The sequence below is a fragment of the Chelonia mydas genome, chromosome 2, assembly GCF_015237465.2.
Source record: "Chelonia mydas isolate rCheMyd1 chromosome 2, rCheMyd1.pri.v2, whole genome shotgun sequence".
In the NCBI taxonomy this organism is placed as follows: Eukaryota; Metazoa; Chordata; order Testudines; family Cheloniidae; genus Chelonia; species Chelonia mydas.
The window spans coordinates 187,500,586-187,521,302 of NC_057850.1; the positions used below are offsets into that span (position 1 = coordinate 187,500,586).

Below are 20,717 nucleotides of genomic sequence, written 5' to 3' on the forward strand. Positions count from 1 at the left end.
GGCACTGTTGTGACCCCATTAGTGAAGCTTCACCTCAGATGTCTACAAGCCTGGTTGTAGACTGTGTACACTTCAGACAAGCGCAGTCTTGACCTATTAGTCACGATTCCCCAAAGAATCTTAGTCTCCCTTTACTTGGTGGGAAGACAAGAAAATATGTGGGGTGGTAGCATTTAACACCACACACACACACTTCCAACAAAGGCCATGATCATAGATGTGCTCCTCTTGGGTCGGGAAGCAGGCATGGAGAGACAAGTTGCCCAGGTGTCATGGTCCCAACATCAATGTGTTGTAGCTCAGAGCTGTCGCATTAGCCTGCAAACAATTCCTCCCTTGCATCCACGGCCAGTCAGTCCATCTGTTTATAGGACAACAGTAAATGGAGGAGCATGCTCTTCACAGGCCTGTGTGGAGGCCATCACCCTCTGGAACTGGTGCATCTCTATATAGATTTCCCCAACCACCATCCACCCACTAGAGATCCAGAATGCTCTGGTGGACTCTTTGAGCATACACTTCTCCACAGAACACCAGTGGGGGGTTGCATGACTTGACTCTTTGGTAGGTGTTTTGGGTGTGAGTTCTTCCGTGAACAGATCTCTTTGCATCCCACGTGGAAAAACAAGTGCAAGGACTTTTGCTCCAGAGGGGATTGTGGCCCAGGATCTTTGGACAATGCATTTCTCATAAAGTGGTAAGGAGCTCTGAGATATGCATTTCCCTCAATCCTAGTCTTACCTTGAGCGTTGAGGTAAATCAGACAGGACAAGGTGCAACTCATCCTTATAGCATTGGGTTGTACCCAACAATTCTGGTACCCTATGTTTGTACAACTCTCCATCTGACCCCCTCTCCGCCTTCCCCAATACACCGGTTACCAGTCCAAGACACAGGACAGACTTGCCACCCCAATTCATTCACACTTCACCTGAGGGTGGTGTATTTGGGTGGATGTTGGAGTTAAAGAAGGCCTGTTCAGTAGATTTGCTCTACCAGCAAATACTACAATCAAAGTGGAAGAGATTGATGTTTTGGTGTAATCGACAGGTAAAACCTCCTTTACAGGCTAAGATTCTGGACTACTTTTTGTCCTTTTAAATCCTTGTAGCTATTTCTTAGCTCCCTCAGAGCACACCTTGTGGCCGTTGGCATATTTCATCCATGGGTAGATACCTACTATGTGCTCTCTTGCCCGGTTCCTGAAAGGCATGTGGGTGTTTTTTTTTTTTTTTTTTCCCCCCCCTGTGGTAATACCAGTACCACCCTGGGACTTGAATCTTGTTTTATCAACCCTTGCTAAGTTATCGTTTGAGCCCCTGGCATCCTTCTGTGAAGGTAGCATTTCTGATTGCTATCACGCTGGCCAGAAGAGTTCAGGAAGCTAGGGATACTTATGGCTTAACCTCCCTACAGCTTTTTGCAAGAACAAGGTGTCAATGAGGCTACATCATAAAGTTTGTCCCAAAGCTGGTGGTGGATTTTCAGATGAACCAGAGTATCCACCTACCTGTGTCTTACCTGAAGCCTCATTCTACCAAAGAGGAGGTTGCGTGGCATTCACTGAATGTGCGCAGGGCTCTTGCCTTTACCTGCAAAGAACAAAATTATCTTGGAAACCCCTTGGACTCTTAGCTACTGGGAGCCTCTGTTTTTATATGTTCCACAAAAGAGACAATCAGAATGGATCTTAGGGTGCATTTGACTCTGCTCCAGGGAGACACAGTTCATCTCATAGGACAGCTTGAGAACTCGCTCAGCTAGGGCTCAGTCAGCATCTGTGGCTTTCCTTAGAGACGTTCCTGTTACTGACATCTGCAGAACAGCAACTTGGAGTTCTGTGCACACCTTCCCTAGACGCTGTGCACTGGTGCAGCAGCTGCTTCTGATGCTTCTCTAGGTAGGGCAGGTCTGCAATCTGTGCCACAGGACTGCAGCCACCTGACTCCTTATTGAGACCCCGCTTATGAATCACCTGAAGTGCACTACACTTAGGGACAATCATTCGAAGGAGGGGTTACTCAACTTGTAATAACTGGAGTTCTTCCAGATGTATTGTCTCTATGTGTAGTGCACTATTAGCCCTCCTTCCCTGCTGCTTGATTCTCCCTCTGGGACTGGCAGTAGAAAAGGAGCTATGATGGCAGAGTCCGGCAGCCTTCTTTATTCCCTCAGTGCTAGGCACTAGGATTTGGGGGCGCATGCACAGACTCCACGGACACTGCTAACGAAAATTCTCATATGGAATGCATGCACAATCTGAAAGGGACGACCCATCTCGAAGAACTCAAGTTACTACAAAGTAAGTAATCCGCCATTTCTGCCCTGTCTTGCCTGTTGTGCTGGGTCTTTTCACCCCCAGCTCAGCAACTGGGCAGGATTCCAATAAAACATTTCCTTTAGCACTATGTGGAGGATCCAGCTAATACACCCACATGTGCTCCTTGTCCCCATGGACTCATGGACCATGTTATTTAGTTGTGGCCAAATTATCAGCCTAATGTTGGAGTTAAAGACAAACAGCACCGTATCAAGGGCCAGATCCTCCACTTGGGTAAAGGATGTTGTAGCTCAGTTGAAGTCAATGGAGCTATGACCATTTACATCAGCTGAGCATCTGTCCCAAGTGTCTAATTATGGATCCAGTCCTGTAGGTCATCTTCAACTCTCTTGGGGCCAAAGGCACCTCCTAGGATTGGCCTCAGCTGCTATTTTGAAGGTTAAATTGATATTAAAATTAAATTGGCATTAAAAACTGACTGATTGGCAAAAGGCTGAAAACACATTCAGATTGGTGAGGTGACAGATAATCTTTATATTTCAGCAGTGACATGTTCTTAACCAAATGTGTCAAAGGCTCCTGGCTGTCTCACAGAGTTAAACTTAACACCATTTTGAATTCATAGAATAAGTGGAGTGCACAGATTTCCATATCAAAAGTGGAGTCAGACTAGAGGGCCTATTAAGTACTGTATCTGCTCTGTACTTGGCTTGATTAGGCTAATATTAGCTCCCAGCAACACTTCAGTGACATTGATTATGACAACGGAAGTGACATTTGTGAATTGCCCCTATTTTCAGGTAGCATATTGATATTTGCTTATCCTGCAGGATGTGAGAAATAATGCCAAGAGACTGTCAGAACACGGGACCTATTCTGTCTCTGTATTTTCATTTATGTGGACTGTCAGATTTCCTGTAATTCACAAAGGCTCTTAAATTGACAGTAAATAGTATTCTTGACAATAGACAGTACCTGGATGTATTTAAAAGTTTTTAAATAGCATTTTTAAAAGATTCCTTAAATTCGGTATTGGTAATGGTGTTTACTAAAACAAGAAATAAAACTGCTAATATTGAAGTAAAGTATGCAAGACAGCACCTTGATGCAGAAAATCAAAGTATCTCTCGAGAAAACAAATACGATAAGAGAAAAGATATTGTAATGGTGGATTAACTGTGCTCTGTACTGTTTAGTTCTCAAATGTGTTTTAAAATGATCTTTCTGAATATTCAATATATGTAGTCAGTTTTACCTAATACCAAAAGCAGCCTTAGCTTTACAGTCCTTGAAATCTCACTTCAACCACTGCCTCACCAATGTAAGGCTAATACCTTGTGCTCTCTTCAAAGTGCTGTACAAACACACACTAAACCTCACTTCAATTCTTTGAGATATTATTAGCCCCATTTTCCAGATCGGGAAATGAAGACAGAAGAGTTTAAATAACTGATTCCTCTTCACCTGTGGGCAATATCAGAGCCACGATTGGAACTCCAGGACTTCCCCGTCTTCTCTTTCTAGACTAGTCATTTCTGTCTTGGGCCAAAATGTGGTGATAAAAATAATTAATGACGTTTAGCATGTGGAATAGCCTATAAATATGCAAATACAGATACTTATAATTCGCCTGCTGTGCACTTGTAGCTTGACTAAATCTGCACATATCCCTTCACTGAATGTACTTCTTAACCTATATATTTTTTTTAAAAAAATTTTAGCGACTCAGAAGCAGCGATCACAACTTGCCACCTGCCTAACTACTAGCAGGTTTCAGGTTTCTGTATGCATTAGGATTGTCAAATCAGAACGGACAAACCAGAAATTCAGTTTGAGCTACATGAAGTCATTTGGAACAGAATGAAGGGTTTTAAGAAGATATTTTTAACCTTCCTGGATGCAATGCACTATAGAGTAATTTATAGCTATAAACGTGGATAGAATTGCCCTATCGGACTAAAACAGATTGTGGAACTAGCTTCTAGAAACATCCCCTCAACCAAGACCAGAGGATATTAAAATATTTCTCCATTTTTCTATCAATTCCTTCTTCTTCTGTCTAGCTAGAATACATGGAGGCAGCAGACATTTCCAAACCCTAATTGCAGCATATTTGTCTGGCAGAAAGAGCAGTTTTACCAGCTCTCAACTTTCTAACTGATTTAATGTAGCTGAAACAGGATCTCTGGTTGTTTATTCTCTCAACCACTGTAACACATATAGACACTGCAATCTCATAACAGCTAGGTAGGTAGAGAAAACTGCTCCTGATTCACCAGGAATTGTACACATCCTTCCTTCCCCTCCCGGCCCCCCCATCTTCCTAGAGACAAGCTCTTGGGGTAGAAGCTGACATTTTCTATACTTCCTTATATATACTAGCAAAATGGGGTATTGACCAGTTTGGCCACTAGATGCTTCTACAGTATAAATGTTTAACAATTTTGGTTCTGAAAATCCCATTTTAGGGAAGAACCAGATTAATATGTGCTTTATTTCCACTTTGCTTACATTCCCTCCAGCAGTGATTGGATTTTTATCACATCCATTTTAAATAATTTTTAGGTGTAAATTGTACATCCAGGAGATTATTGGCAATTGCACTGCTTCTAATATATGCAGCTATATGGACTGTTCTTCAGCTTCCCATGTTAAGTGCCTTTTGCCACTTATTTGTGTGGGGGGAGGGTTTGTGGGTTTTTAGAAAAAAGTTTTATTTAGACACCAATTTTTCTGTCTATTGCCCGTATATTTCCTTTCTGCTGAGTTAGTTTAAATCAAGTATGTTCTAATTCCATCACTTATCCTAAGAATCATGTTTTGAGGCATAGCTTCTAATTTGAAAATATAAATATTATGAGAGCGATTATGGATTTTTATCTAATGTAACAAGTACTTTTGTTTTGACACACATTACTATACCAAGGTATTTTCCTGTTTAAAGCTTTCTTCCCAGTCTCCAGTTCCATCTGGGCAAACATTACCTCTCTCAATTATTTGGAGGCAAAGAAATAGGGAATCTTTTATTTGTAAGTGAATCCCTTTAAAATTATCCCATTTCTTTAATGTTGTGGAAATGGACAGATGGGACTCTACATTGTTTTCATCAGTGTTAGTTCAAGGGAATAATCTTCGGTAGAGTATCTCGTCTCTATATCTATCCAATGACATAGTTCCATAACATCTTTCCAGTATATTTTAGTTCCCAGTAATGTTGTTTAAAATGTAATCTTAATTCTCCTTTGTCTAGTGTAGGTCTAATAATTGGTCTTCTAAAAGACCATCAAAATTACAATAGTTTTCTAATTTATAAAATAATTGTTTCATGGATACACACAGATACAAAAACATGTAATAATATATTCCATGTTGCCTATTCATTTGAATATCATTTTCCCCAACCAACCAGTGAATTTATAAATCCTTCTAAGATAAGGCCTCTTGTTTGGAGTTTTTGCAACAAGGATGCAAAGTTATATTTTTGTATACATTTGTGGAATAGTGTTACTTGGATCCCAAGGTATGTGGCTACTTGCATGAAAGGACACATTGTTTGCAAGTTGTTTATTCTTTTGTGCATCACTCCCACTGGCAGAATTTCAGATTCCTGAAAATTTACTTGATATCTTGAAGCCAAATAAAAGTAATTTTAATACTGAAATAACACTGGGTAAGGATGTTTCTAGCATAGCTGAATATTATAATATGTCAGTAGCATACACTGCTATTCTGTACCTCTAGATGGCAGACATCAGCATGCTTATTATTGCATGTTTGAATTTCAAGGGTTCTGGTTATTAAAGCAAAAATGAAAAAGGGCAACTCTGTTCAGGTCTGCCTCAGTGTGTGTCCCCAGTTTATTCCCGTTGACAGAATCCTAACACTTTGTTCATATAGCTCTGAAATTCATTTGCAAAACTTAGAATCAGATGTATAGTTCTCTAAGCACTTAAAGATATATGCTACTCAACCCAGTCAAAAGCTTTCTGTGCTTCTAGGGAGAGTTTTAAAAGTTCCTGTTCTCATGACCAAGCAGTGTGTATATAATTTAAGGTGCCATAGATTATTGGATGAGTGTTTGATAGAAGTATACCCTGTACTGATCTTTCTAGCCTTCAGTTTAGAAGTCTCATAGCCCAGGTTCTTGCAAAATAAATCTTAATAAATGTGTTAATATTAAGGAGGGAAAAAACCCTAAGACTTGTCATCCTTTAGAAGGACTTGAAAAATAAATTTGGAGAAATAGCCCTCTGCACTTAGACATTTTCTGAGTTTTCATACCATAACTGATTTTCCAACTTCTTCCACTGAAACAGGTATGTTAGGGTTTCCCATTCCATCTATAGCTCCATGAAGACTCTGACAAAACCCATTCAATGGACCATCTGTGTTATCAGTCATCATGATCCTGTTCAGATGTGAGAATGTTTTATGGATCTTAGGGCACCCATGTATGTTGGGGAAACAGAAATTAGCCACAGTGCAGTATACCCAAGTTTTCCTCTCCAAGTATAATTCAAAGCTTTAATTATAAACTCAGGAACATTAGCAAACATTAAGGGTTGAGACATGTGCATGAGTTAAGTGTGTGTAGTATTTGTGGAGGCTGTAGTTCAGGTTTACATAATACTGTAATGGGAGATTAATGTGTAGCGTACTTCCTTATTGTTAGGAAGCAGAAGGAGGGTCCTTGTGATAGTGTGACATTTCTCAGTCATTGGAAATGTGCTGTGTTAGAATATGGTTAAGAGGTGTCACAAAAGGACTTAAATAACTATATGGCATAAAAAAATACTGTATGTACAGTTATTTGTAATTTAAGAGAATGGAGTGTTTCCTGGCCTTTCTCCTGGGTTTATCTTAAACTTACTACATTTCTAAAATGTTAGTATGCTGTGTGTGTCTTAAAATATATTTATTTAAATAAATGGCTTAGTTGTAGCTTGTCTGTCATGAGTGTGCAAGTGGGGAGGGCAAAGGCTAAGGGAAAGAAAAGATGGTCCAGTGGCTAGTGGGTCACCTGTGTCCGAGGATACCCCAGGCATACTTTCCTGCGTACCACATATTTCTGTGTGACCATGGACAAGTCACTTAAGGTTGGTCTACGCTGCAACTGGGAGCATGCCTCCCAGCCTAGGCAGACCTACACATACTAGTTCTGCTTGGGCTAATAAAAGTAGCAGTGTGGATGTGGTGGCAGGGTCTAGCTGCCTGAGTATGAGCCCATCCGACCCCCTAGGTCTGAGCTAGTCAGAGCCGTCGCCACAATGTCCACAGTGCTGTTTTTAAGCACATGAGCTCGAGCAGACCTAGTGCATGTCTTTCTACCCAGGCTGGGAGGCACGTTCCCAGCTGCAATGTAGATGCAACCATAAGGCTAGATTCTTGAAGTATTTAGGTGGCTAAAGATGCAGATAGGAACCCAGCAAGATTTTCAAAAACATCTAAGTATCTAACTCCCATTGCTCTTCTTTGAGTAATGGTCACTATTGTATTCCACTGAGCCTTATAGGCCTGTATCATGCGTCCGGAGCCAAACTCCCATTGATTCCAGCTGGAGATTGGCACCGAGTGGGATTATCAAAAGCACCTAACTCCAGTTGAAATCAATGGGAGTTAGGTACCACCTGAATTTTCAAAAGCATCTAAGTACCTATCTGCATCTTTAGGTGCCTCAGTTCCATTGAAAATCTGGTGCTTGCTTTCTCTCTGTCACAGATCCCCCCCCCCCCCCCCGTAAAATGGGTTCAACCTCACAGGGTGTTATAAGGACAAAAGATGTTGAAAAATCGTGAGGTAGTCAGGTACTAATGTAATGGGAGCCATATAAGTACATCAGAAAGACAGGGCACAGGACGCCTGCCCAAGCCCTATCCATACAGGACACGGCCAAAAAACTGATGTTATTACACCTTGAGTACAAGGATTGGTGTGACTGGCTAGCACTCCTGGCAGCAATCCATGATCACTACCTGGTGGGGTCAGGTGGTTTGGCCAAATCACCCACACGTGACTTACCAGCATCTGTAGGGAGGAAACACATGCTCCACCTTTCAACAGATGATGTAATGCAGTGGCTCTCAATCAAGGGTACGCAAAGGTCTTTCAGGGGTATGTCAAATCATGTAGGTCAGTGTTTCTCAACCTGGGGATTGTGAGATGGGTTTAGGGGGGTTGCAAGTGCAGTGCCAGCTTTGGGGGGTAACAAGCAGGGCAACTGCCTGGTGCCCCATGCCTCAGAGGGCCCCTGTGAAGCTAAGTTACATGCTTCAGCTCTGGGTGGCTCAGGCCTCAGACTCCTGAAAGTACAGTAGTCTGGAAAGATTGAGAGCCACTGATGTAAGGAATGCTATGCAGAGCACTGTCTGTGTAGCATTCAGACTACCTGCACTGTACAGACACACATCGTGCTTCAGAACACACCAGCTCCACACTTCTCCCTCAGTGCTTCTCCGAGAAGTCCCCAAGCCATCATTAGCCAGTTGTTTTTTTTTTAAAGCTGTTTCTAAATTTTGCTCCTTCAGTTCCACACACACTTCCCCCTGCCCCATGCTCAGTTACCTCAATATTTTTCTGTGCTACTTGGTTCTTGCATATAAGCAAACTTAGATGCAAAACATTTCAGGTACGGTTTTAGAGATGGGATGATGACATCTGGAACGTCTGTCTCCCTATTTTCTTAAAATTATATTTTAACTTTGTCTGCCCCATGTTTTTTTTTTTTATTTTATTTTTTATAACACAGGTGGGACAAACCCAGTTCTCTGTGCTCTTTATTCTGTCTTTTTTTCTTCAGAGACAGGAAGCCCAATTTCCCAGTCTTGTTTATATTTCAGGATTTTTTTTTAAAGCCACCCACATACACAACTACAACAAATGATTTACTGGGCCATGCATAATGTAGTCACTGAAAGATTCTGAAATGCATGTGTATCATGTGAAGATAATTATCCGTACAAGTACATTTTCTTACAAGAGCCTCTTCTATAGATAGTGTGTGTAGGTTGCACTAGCTCTTGGAGTTGCTTTTGCATTTTGTTCTTCTCCCCATTTGTTCTATTTTAGAGCCACTCTTCAGGATTTATATTTTAAAATGGATATTCTTTTGTTAATTTTAGTAAAGACATTAATTATACTTCTGTTAAGGCTTGGTTACAATCATTTTTTGTTTGTATTAATGTACTTTTCAAGCCAAGGTAAATTATATATCTACTGCAAAAATATCCACATAACGTTCTTTTGCGAGTGGAAGAACTGATTGCTGCTCAGTAAGAAAGGAGTAAAAGAAGGAAAGTTGGATGGTACTGCATTTTGCTTAGGCTTGCATACCTTCTGAGGGACAGCAAGCATCACCCCAAGAAAGCTTCACCCATGTTTTGTGGTGGCTGCTACATTGCAGAGGGGCTCACTCTTTTTAAGGCGCAGAGAAAGAGGAAAATACTGTAGATGCATTATACTGGTAAAACAGCTCTCTAAATAAAATTAAAGTTTGAGATTTTGTTTCCCATTAAGCTGGATAATTTGAATCCGTGTTTTCGGGGGTGGGGGTGGTGGTGACCTTCCTTTTTCCTAACCCCAGGTATCAAAGCATGGTTATCTCTTGGTGCACCTTGACCTTCTGGAAGATTGATCCTGATGTTGCTCACTGTTTTTATTCTGAGCCTTCACATTTTTCCGCTGTGAACTCTGACCCCCCACAAACCCATTACGGCCTTGTAAGGCCGCCACGAATACAGTGCTGGACTTCAGATGTCAGAAACTGGAAAACAATTAAACTTTTGCCAGTGAAGCGTTGGTGGGGTAAAAAACTACTGTTCTTGCCACTGAAGTTCAAAGGCCAGATTCAGATCTCATTTACATGAGTGTAATCCCATTGAAACCTAAATGCTTCAGATCAGCAATACACTTGATCTCAATAGATTCCTGTATCAAGAGACACGTCAGGTCTATATGTGCATCTTATGAAGTACTCTACTGCCCTGTTGATTCATAATATACCCAATTTAAAATCTGTATCAAAATTGGTAAGGGACATGAGGAGATTGTGAATTATAGGATTTTATTGTTAACCAGTTTTGTGGTTCTCGTTAACCGGATTGCCATTTGGATTGTGATCTTTTTAGGCATGCTTTTGACAGATTATCATGGGACCAGCATACCACATATATAAAGGTACAGTTTCTCACATCACATTCCCAATCTTATCTGGAAATTGTGACTTAGTGGGAGGTCTGTTTTTGACTGAAGTACTTAAACATATTTGGCTGCATAAAGGAATTCCAAGGACCATTAACATATCTCAAGGGTTGGACAAAACAGATGTTTATAACACTATGTACCTGTTATTCAGCTTCTTCTATCTGTAGATTGTTCAACACTGTACAAAGCAAAAGTTATTTCCAGTCTTAGGTGGAAAAACTGCACCCTTTTCTGATCTAGAATCAGCAAGGGAGATGGCTGTTATTTATTGGTACACACTGAGTACATATCTGCTTAAAGGTCCTAGTACAAATATCTGAACCTGAGAACTATGAAGATTTAGGATAAATCTCCAGAGAATTTTGTTTCCATTAAAAATCTTGTTAATTTCTGACCCCCATAATCCTGCCTTCATATGTTTCCTATTTCAAATGAAACTCTGCTAATTTGCCACAGATTAGTGCTCTCTTACATTTCAAAAGATACGCTCTTAGCATGAATACACTTTGTTTAGTAAATATTAAGATGCCAAATGATTGTTCATGTTTCTAAAGAACATTGTTAATCCAAAATGTGTGTGAGGAGGTGAAGCCTATGTCCGGTCTGTGTCATGGATGTCAGTAAAATGAAAGACAAGACATATATATCCTATTCAGACAGCATCCCACTACTGCAAAGCAAACACGTACCATGCATATCCTCAAATTTTGCAGCATCTGCTACTGTCTTTTGCACTCTGACCCCTTGTTGGTAGCAAACATGACTTGATTAGGTGATTTAAGAGTCTCTGAAAATGTTTTCGTATGACTGGTAGAATCCATTGTGGAATGTAATTTTGGATTATCCATTGCTACCCTCGTCTTCCAGCAGAAGCAAACGTTCTTGTTTTAAAGCTGTTCCTAGTTAGGATGACTAACAAAATAACAAGGGATCTCTAGCTAGAGGTGGCTGAAATTTTTCAGACAAATAGTTTATTTGACAAAAAATGCAGGTTAGGTAGACTCAAAACTGTGTGTGAATTTGACACACACATTTTTTGGCCATTCACAAACTGGCCAAAGAGACTGCAGTGATGTTGCCTCCCTCTACCCCTCATTTATATAACTTTCAGCCCGATGGTTCAGGCCTTTACCTGGGGTGTGAGAAACACAGGTTTGAATCCTTTCTCTGGAACAGACTTGGAATGGACTTTTTTGATTCACTGAAAATTCTTCTTAAAAATAAAAATTAAAAAAAAAAAGATTATTCTGATTTTTTTTTTCTCTTCATCATTGCCACCCAGCCAAAAACTCATGTATTTACCCAGCTCTATCCCTATCAAAGTATAGAAGCCAGAGTGAACAAAATGCACCCAACGTCATCTCAGAGAGAGAGTTGGCCACTGATTGAACAGTGATCATGTGTTTCTGGAGTGTCCCTCAGTAAGCCTCTCTCACAGCAAGATTCCCACATTAGAATAATTGGGAATAAGGAGAAATTTTTTGCAGCAATGACCACATGTAAAAATCTGTTTGGAAAATATTATTATGCTTAACTCTTGATTATCCCAAATAAATATTCACATTTTAATGTGAATGTCAATGAGAGCATGTTTGGGTATGACTTAATCATCTGAAAAACAAATAAAATGGTTCATTTTTGCAGCTTTGTGCAAGGATAAATAAGTATGCAACATTCATAACTATTAAGGGCTAGTGATTTTGTCATATCGGTTTCTATGTCCCAGTAAGGTAATGATGAAAATGACAAAAGTCATAAATGAACTGGTGTGTGTGTGTGTGTGCGCATGTACAATGTATATTTGTGAGGTTTTTTGTGTATACATTTATACACACGTTAATGATTGTACAAACGATTTAACACCATTAAAAGAATGAATGCATTACGCTAACATGTATTAAACAAAGTAAGTACAACAAAATGAAAATGTACCCACATTTTCCCTGCTATTGAAAAATGTTTTAAAATGAGGTACTGTATCTTTAAATGACTAGGCCCATTCAGGGCATGTTTAAAAAGTGTGGGTGGTCCTTGTTTTATGTTTTTTTGTTTTTAAACCAATAAGCTCACTAGCATTCTTTGGGAGTGGTACAGGAAGGAGATCTTTCAGACAGAGCCCCATGACCTTTCTTAAAAATTACAGAGCAGTCCTGGGATCTTGTCTTAATTTTAATGCATGGAAAGTGCATATATTATCTGCACGCTAGGCAGAACAGGAACATAAAACACCTTTGGGTGTTTTAACTAGGCTTATATTTTTAGTCCCCAAAAAGAAGTGCACGTAATTGCTTAACAATTACTGGAGTTTCTCAGTTGCTGGTGTAAAATGGAAGCAAATCTCATTTTTACATTAGCAGGAATTTTGGTAATAGTGTGATTTGCAACACGTAAATCTGTCTCCTTTCAGGATCTTGGCTAGTCTCATAATTGAACATCTAATTTAGAGGTCTTGCCTCTTATGTGTAAACTTGTTTTTGAATATGATGAAAACAGAGTATAAATCTTCCACCAGTGTATTTTATCAAAAGATGCAAAACTTTGAGTGAGATTTTACACACCTCTAAAGACAAGGGGACTATTCCTGCAGTCCATGGTCTGGAGCCGTTGTTTATTTGAGAACAACTTTTCTTGAAAACTTGAGTGGCACCATAATGTGCGCTGTTGATCTATGACCTACGTTCAGTATTTAAAATCTCATTATTATTTTACACTTACACCAGTTTCTTTTTGCTGAGACCAAAGACCTAATTCTGATCTTGCTTACATGGGTGCAATTTGCTTGCTTACATTGGTTCAAGTAACCCCATTGAAATCACTGATGTTAGTGAGGTGTGAAAATGGTATAAAATGAGATCTGAATGGAGCCCTAACCTAAGTGTATGTTCTGGTTTCCTTAAAGTAGCAATTGACACCGATCTTGACGAGTTCAGAGATTGACTAAACTAGTTATTGCTGGAGTAGTCAAGAGCTTTAAAACCAAAATTTTTCAGCAGCATCAAATGTGAAAAGCAAAGCTGTTTTAGGGCTTTGCCACTCTGAGGTAGGATGAAATGCATTTCTGTAGTCTGTCCATTAGTGTGAGAACTGGTCTGGAAAAACAAATTTTTCTGCCCAGCAAATTGTAGCAAGTGGGCCAGAATCAGCCCTGGTTTAAGACAAAATTGTCTGAAGCATAAAGTTGGGCATTGTTTGCTTGAAGCAAATATTCAAGCTCTTTGGAGCTCAGCCATTCTGATTTTCTCCATTGGAGAATAGGCACATTAATAAAAAGTGGTATTATATATATAAAAACTTCCACATTTTTAAGGTGATAAAATCTTGCACTCAAAAGTTAGAAGATTGATGCTATGGCTTACTGTTCTGACATTTATATTTGCCTGTGTAAAGATCAGTCTTCATTCCTGATACTAAAAGAATTGGTATTACATATAAGCAATGAGTTAAATGCAAATATTCAGTAGAAGGGGGATGAAAAGAGTAAGGAAGGACTTCAATAGCTCAGACATAGGTGAGAGGTTTATTGCAGGAGTGGGTAGGTGAGATTCTGTGGCCTGCATTGTGCAGGAGGTCAGACTAGATGATCATAATGGTCCCTTCTGACCTTAATATCTATGAATCTATGAATCTATGAACTACAATGAAGTGATGAATTAGTCCCAATTGTTTCTGAGTTTTTTTAAAGTAAGCTTTAGTGCTGGTGAAAAGTACCTGACTGACAGCAACTGGAGGATGCCAGCTATCTGTAGAAAAGAGAACCCTGGTTCAGGCCTCCTTCATGTCTTCCCTCTCTTCTGCCTCAATCCATTTCTAAAGGGACTGTTTCTGTGGAAGAAATGGTAGGCCAATGAATGGACACAGAGACCGCACTATCTGCTGCAATGGCCAAGAGGGCAGATTACTGCCAGTTGTGATGGGGCACCTGCTCACCATCAGAAACTGAATTCAGACTCCTACCTCCATTCACGTATGCCACTAAACAGCTTTCAGACCATAAGGACTTTTGGTCACTAACAAGCTAGATCACATATCAACAAGTGATTTAGAGGTAAATGGCTCTATTTTTTACCAGTGCTTTGGGCCATGCAAACTCCTGTATCGCATTTCTTGCGGCTAACATAGCAATCTGTCCAACGAAACAATCCCACCCCAACCCCCCGGCCTGTTTTTACATTATGTCACACCAAAGTACGTCCACCCCATGGAAGTGCACCTCATTCTAACTAATCTCTCTAGAAACTCTAAATTGGGTCTGGATTTTATATTTGATGCTGTAATTTAAAAGTTATTGACTCTTCAAATTAAATAAGTAGTACTGTAGATTTTAGGATGTTCAGTACATTTTGGTATCCAGATTTGAAGGAAAACTAAAGATAATTGCTGTCAGAAGAACTTTTGGGGCTCGTCAGGGTTGCAGGAATCTTCCCTTTGTAGATTTGTGTAAATTCCCATTCAAGTTATTAACTTTTGATAAAATACACTGTTGGAGGATCCAGAACCTATTAACACCTTTTGGGAGGAGGGGGGGAGATTTTGATTAAAATTCGGGCCCAAGATCCATGCAGTTTGTGTGTGGTGTGTTTTTTTTTTTTTTTTTTTTATGGCAGTTACCACACCTGCATGGGCAATTTGAGCTGTTAGGCATTGAAGTGCCAAGGATGTGCACAAAAAGCCCAGTGTACACTCACAGTTCCAGGAAATGTAAATGCATCACAAATTTAAAAAAAAAAATTTTTTTGTCCCTTTTGTATTGTGTCGAAGTGTGCGCGCATTGCAACAAGAACACCTTAATGGTTAAAGTACTGTACAACTGGAGAAGTAAGGGTACAGTAGCAACTTTTCATGGAAGATTTGGGGTCTGATTTGGCTGCTATTGAAGTCAGTAGGAATTTTTCAATTGACTTCAATAAGACCATGATCGAAGGAGTGATTTTTTTATTTATTTTTTTTTGTAAGAGTTGTGTGTGATGCACAGGAGCTTGCTATATATCTTTACTGGGAGGAGTAACTGGAGTGTTATTTTTAAGACTGTACCAGAATGCTTTCAAAGAAATGTTGGTAATATCTGTTTAAGTTCCTAAATCTTTAAGCAAAAATTGGTTTGAAATATATTTGTAACTTTTAAAGACAAATATTTGAAAATTTTGTTTCTCCCTTACTTATGTACCGAGATGTGGATTCAGTCTTCTGTTTCCCTTACTACAACTGACTGTGTAATTAAACTGAAAAAGCAATGCAGGGCTCCCTGCTTGAAGGGTTCATGATATCCTCTGCTGTTCCAAGAGAAACACAGAATCCCAAATTTTGGTATGGGCATGAGAAACTAAATTTCAAATATTTTGTATTAGAACAGAAACACAAGCACTTTTAAAGATCTATTCTGTAGATGTTTTGACCTCTTCAATAATGGTTGAACAGAAGTTTAACAATTTTTTTAAATATAAATGGATCTAGCCTCATCTTAGGCTGGTAAGAGGGATATTTTTAACAGTTACAGAAAAGACTGTGGAATAAATGTGCACAATAACTTTTAAAGGAAATAATCTGTGAATCATATTAGTTAGCATTTTTCAATTCTCATACTTTTAAGCATGATTTAGCTTTGTGTTGTAATTCTTAAATCTAATTAAAGAATCACCCTTAGTCTCAGACAGTAAATCAACCTATTGCTAGTTGTTTGATTAAATTTGAGAGATTAACAAATTAAAATCTAAAGGCTATATTCACTCTAATATAAAACAGTTACACTGGCATTCCTTGGTTTTAATGGCAATAGAAATGCAGAGGGCCAAATCCAGCCATATAATCAAACACTCAGAGTGCAGGCATCATCTCGTATAATGAAAAGCTACTAAGTATGTCTTGTGCATGATCAATTTTGCCTTTGTAAAACAGGATGCCAAACTTTGGGCCAGTTGAGTACATGATAGGGTACTATTTACTGCTCTTTTCAACAGCAACAAAGTGCCTGTTCAAACTGGTGCCAATTTACACATGCAGAGGATGCATGTTAAAGCAATCTTCTGTCCGGGGACAGCCCATACCCTGTTTCAGTCAAACTGCAGGCATTACCAGATTGGAACTGTTTGTGCTACATTCCTTTCTACCTATCCCCGCTTTATACACCTGCCTAGGCACAAGCAGGATTTAATCCAGAGTGAGTCTAATCTGCTTCCATTAACTTTAGTGGAAAAGTTTCCATTGACTTCAGTGGGAGCTGGATCAGGCCCTGTGTGCACCACATTAAAAACAAAATTCAAAACCCAAATTGCTGGTATGTGGCTGAGTTACATGCATCCAAGACAGGGTCAAAGGGGAAAATGCTGCATAGGGTTGGATTTATTTTTAATTTTTACCAGAGATTGGCTCATGACCTGTTCCCAAAAGACTATCTTAAGGAATGCAAACTTAACGCTGCTCTCTTCACAATATACTTCTAGGATAGTCTTTATGCGTTCACATACAATTTCTCAAGTAAAACAATATAATAGCACAGAGGGGTGTTTTTCTACAACCTTAAGTGCACATAAGTATCGTTTTCTAGTAGTGTGTAATACTTGGAGTGTCCATAGAAGTCATGTGTAAAATTGTGCTTATACAACACATTCCATGTTTTCATTTTAAATAAAACACAATAAAGCCACTAAACTATTCAGATAGGGGTTGTTGCTAGCATTAACTTACTGTATAGACTTTTCTAAAAGAAAAATTATGGGAAACGAAGTGCAATTCAGGCCAGTTCCCATTCTTTCATCCTGTGTAAGCTTTCAACTTGGTCACAGTGTGGGCAACAACATAATGACTGGTTCTGCAGCTGCAGAGATGAGGGCCTGATTTCCCCTATATGCTTCCTCATCTTCAACCAAGTTTGGCTTAAGGAGACAACTTTAATTTCAGTTTCTAAGTTTTATCTGGTATCAAAACTTGCTGGAGATTGTATTTTAGCAGTTGAAACAAAGAGAAAACAAAAAGAAACAGATGAAATGTGCCTTCTCCGCTCCACCCCCCCTTTCGAGGAAGGCTTCAGGGTGCTTCATACCACTTGGGAGAAATATGGTGTGCCTTAATTCTTCCCCTGATAGGTTGAGCTTTCTAGGCAAGCTGCCTGTGCTGAAGGAACTTATGGGGGAATTGCGTGAGGAATCTGACAAGTGCTCATCAGTTCTGGAGCGTTAGGAAATACCACTGGGGAAAATGGGAGCTAAAATTGATAGCCTGGAACAAAGAGTAGAATCTATGCAATGCAAAATGAACTTGAGACTGAAAGTGAAGATCAGACTCTTTACCTTCGGATATACTGCCAGAAAATAATATGCTGAAATCCTATTTGGAACTTCTCAATAATGCAGCTTGGGGAAACCATATGTACTGTATATGTTGGAGTTCCCAAAGGAAATGGAAGCAACTAGTCCATACAGCTATTTTCAAGGACTGGATCTATGCTGTCCTGAAAAAGAATATTATTTACTGTCTGTGCATACAGAATTCTTCTAGTGGGGAAATTTTTGTTTTTTGTTTTTTTGTTGATAAAACCGATTCAACTGTCAAAAGCAGGTAGAAACAAGTTTCAGAGAACAAAATGCTGTTTGTTTGTTTGTTCCATATGGGACAATATAAAGCGGGGGGGGAAAGAGAAAAGTTTAAGCTGGTATAGGAACATTCTGCAGGATAAATGATTTGACGTGACTCTCATTTTGTATTCTGCCACACTGTGGGTAATTCTTCTAAGTGGTAAATTAAGGTGGTAATTTGAAGATTATGCAAATGAATCTGGGAATAGAGTTGCAGAAGCACCAAGAGATTAAAACTTCCATGGACAGTGATTGTGGATAGATCCTGTGCAGTAAGATTATTTTAATTGGATTGTACCTTATATTGCATTTTATATTCCAACATGAGCAATCAAAACTTAGTCTGACTACAAGCTGCAAGAACAAGAGCATTTGAAATCTTTATGGCTATTTTCACACCTCCCCCCATGAATAGGTGGCTAACAATCCTTCCTATCGCTAATCAGTTAGAATATTCACAAATGAAAGATAAAATCAGTGCGTGGTTCAGTCCAGAGAGAGAGATGAAGCAAGGAAGGTGAATTTGGTATCTTCCCTCCAATGAGAAAGGATTGCCAGACTGAATCAGACTGAATCTTTGTGCCACGAACTGTCATAGCTATCTAGATCAAATGCTTCCTTTTCTCTTTTTAGAGTTATATGTGATTTCCTACATATAGCACTGTACAATACAGGCTGTATTTAAACATTTCCAAGGACAATGATAGCTATTATCAGGGCAAAACCACACTTATTTCCACTCAAATTCTCATTGTCTTCAGTGAGAGTATGTGAGTGAGGACTGAGTAAGAACAGAACAAAGACCTCAAGATATAGCCCAGTCTCTGTGTGCTATGGGTCTGTTTCTCCCAGGAAAAATCATGGATTTCAGCCACTACCACAGCCCTCACCTTGGTTTCATTGTGTCCTGGGCAGTCCATTACAGCTCATTGTCACGTCTCAAATCATCCCTGGACTGCAAAACTAGACCAATCAAACTTTACATCCTTTGAGAACACAATTAGCCACTGTCTATGAAACCTCTAGTGTTTTCTAATCTTATTACTGTATGTAATTTATATGTATTAATCTATGCTAAGTGAAAGTGCAAATTGGGCTTTTAGTAATTATTTCAGTTCATTAGTAACTCTGAGGTAGAGTAATTGTTTTTTATCTTTAAAATAAAGAGGTAACTTGTCAGTATATCTCCAATTGTTTATGCTCGGGACTTCAACTCAGTGAATTGCATTATGCCCATCAGCTCCAGGGAGAATAAAGGTGAAGCCGTGGGAAGAGGGGGAGTGGAACTGATACTGAACTGGTCTGTCTTGTTTGAAAAAAAGGGATCAGTAAAGAGTGGTCCTCTGTGAATGTGTAACTTACTCTATTGCAAAGTGAGACCATGTGCTCAGGAAAATGGCACTCTCTTTCTGGCAGTGCAGCTTCAGCATCTACTACCTACCAGTGCACTGACCAGAACGTTTATGGTAGATAAATCATATTAGAAATGCAAGCCATTCAAGCCGATTCAGTTCAGGAAGCAAAGGAAAACCACTGAAATAGTTAATGGGAGCATGCAGAAAAAGCAGGTCTTCTGTTTCCCTTTTGCTACCAGTGCAGAGCTGGTGCACAGGTTTTCCCAGCTGCCTCTTTTACATGAGCTGGTTGCGCTAGGGAGTAAAATATCGGAGTACATTATGGCAGTGCCTGATCTCGCTTCAGATCATTTGACTCATTGTAGATATTAGGGACATTCGCAGCCTCTCTATGAAAGCAAGGCTGGGAAATGCTTGATTTTCTTTTCTTTTCTTTTTTTTTTAAATGTGTTGGTAACAGGAAGAACTGGGGGAAGACATTTGAGTGTGTGGGGAATTGACATGAAGACTTCAAATTATGGTGAGAATGAAATAGCACAAGATTTTTAGACCAGTTCTAATTAAAGTAGCATGTTATTCCACAGCCCAGCTATTCATTCCCTAATATTGGGCCTAACAGCTGAGTAATGTTTTGTCTGAGGCAGGGGCCATAGGAGAAGCACTCCGTGTGAGGGTCTGGAAAGCCAATTGGTTTCCAGCGTTATTGCACAAGTTGTATACATGGCAGAAAAACCCAGCAATATACACAGGCAAATACAAGTTATGGACCTGGTGGCCTTCAACTAGGGAGGCTTTGTTATGGAAAAGGTCATCACTAGCCTCTCCGGAGTTGTACAGTTACAAGGACAACATCGAACAAATAGGTTTGCCAGTTCTAATTCCTGGGCATACATTGGCTATAAGACCGTGTCTCTCCTTAGTGTGCAAGTTTTCTGACTTCACTCCCACAAATATGACAACTTTGAATCCCAACCCTGAGTAAGGCCATATCTCCTGTTCATCTGCCTAAGCTGCCATATTACTCAGCTTGTTGCCTTTAATTGATAGAGAAGTGCAAAGTCCTCTCAGTCAGGCATGGTAATCCAGGTGGAGTGTGTATCTGAATCCATGCCCATAAATGTAATCTGCATTACACAATCATAGGTGAATGAAGTGGCCCCTAATCAAGTAGCATTAGCATCTCCTCCTCCTTTTTCTTCTCCTCTTGCTAATGGTCCTGCCCACTGTAACCGTGTTCTGCCCTTCATGCCTCTTGAAGCAGGAAAGCTGAGTGCAAACCAGTCCCTTTGAGAGAGTCCTCAAGTTCTGAGAAAT

General features: G+C 39.6%; 1 long non-coding RNA gene across 1 annotated transcript; it reads left to right on the forward strand.

Moving 5' to 3' along the window:
• The first annotated feature begins 8,003 nt into the window (after nt 1-8,003).
• On the forward strand, nt 8,004-11,453 carry LOC122464674. Its single transcript, XR_006288941.1, has 2 exons — nt 8,004-8,371; nt 9,701-11,453. It is a non-coding gene; the product is annotated as an uncharacterized LOC122464674 (long non-coding RNA).
• The last annotated feature ends 9,264 nt before the right edge of the window (nt 11,454-20,717 follow it).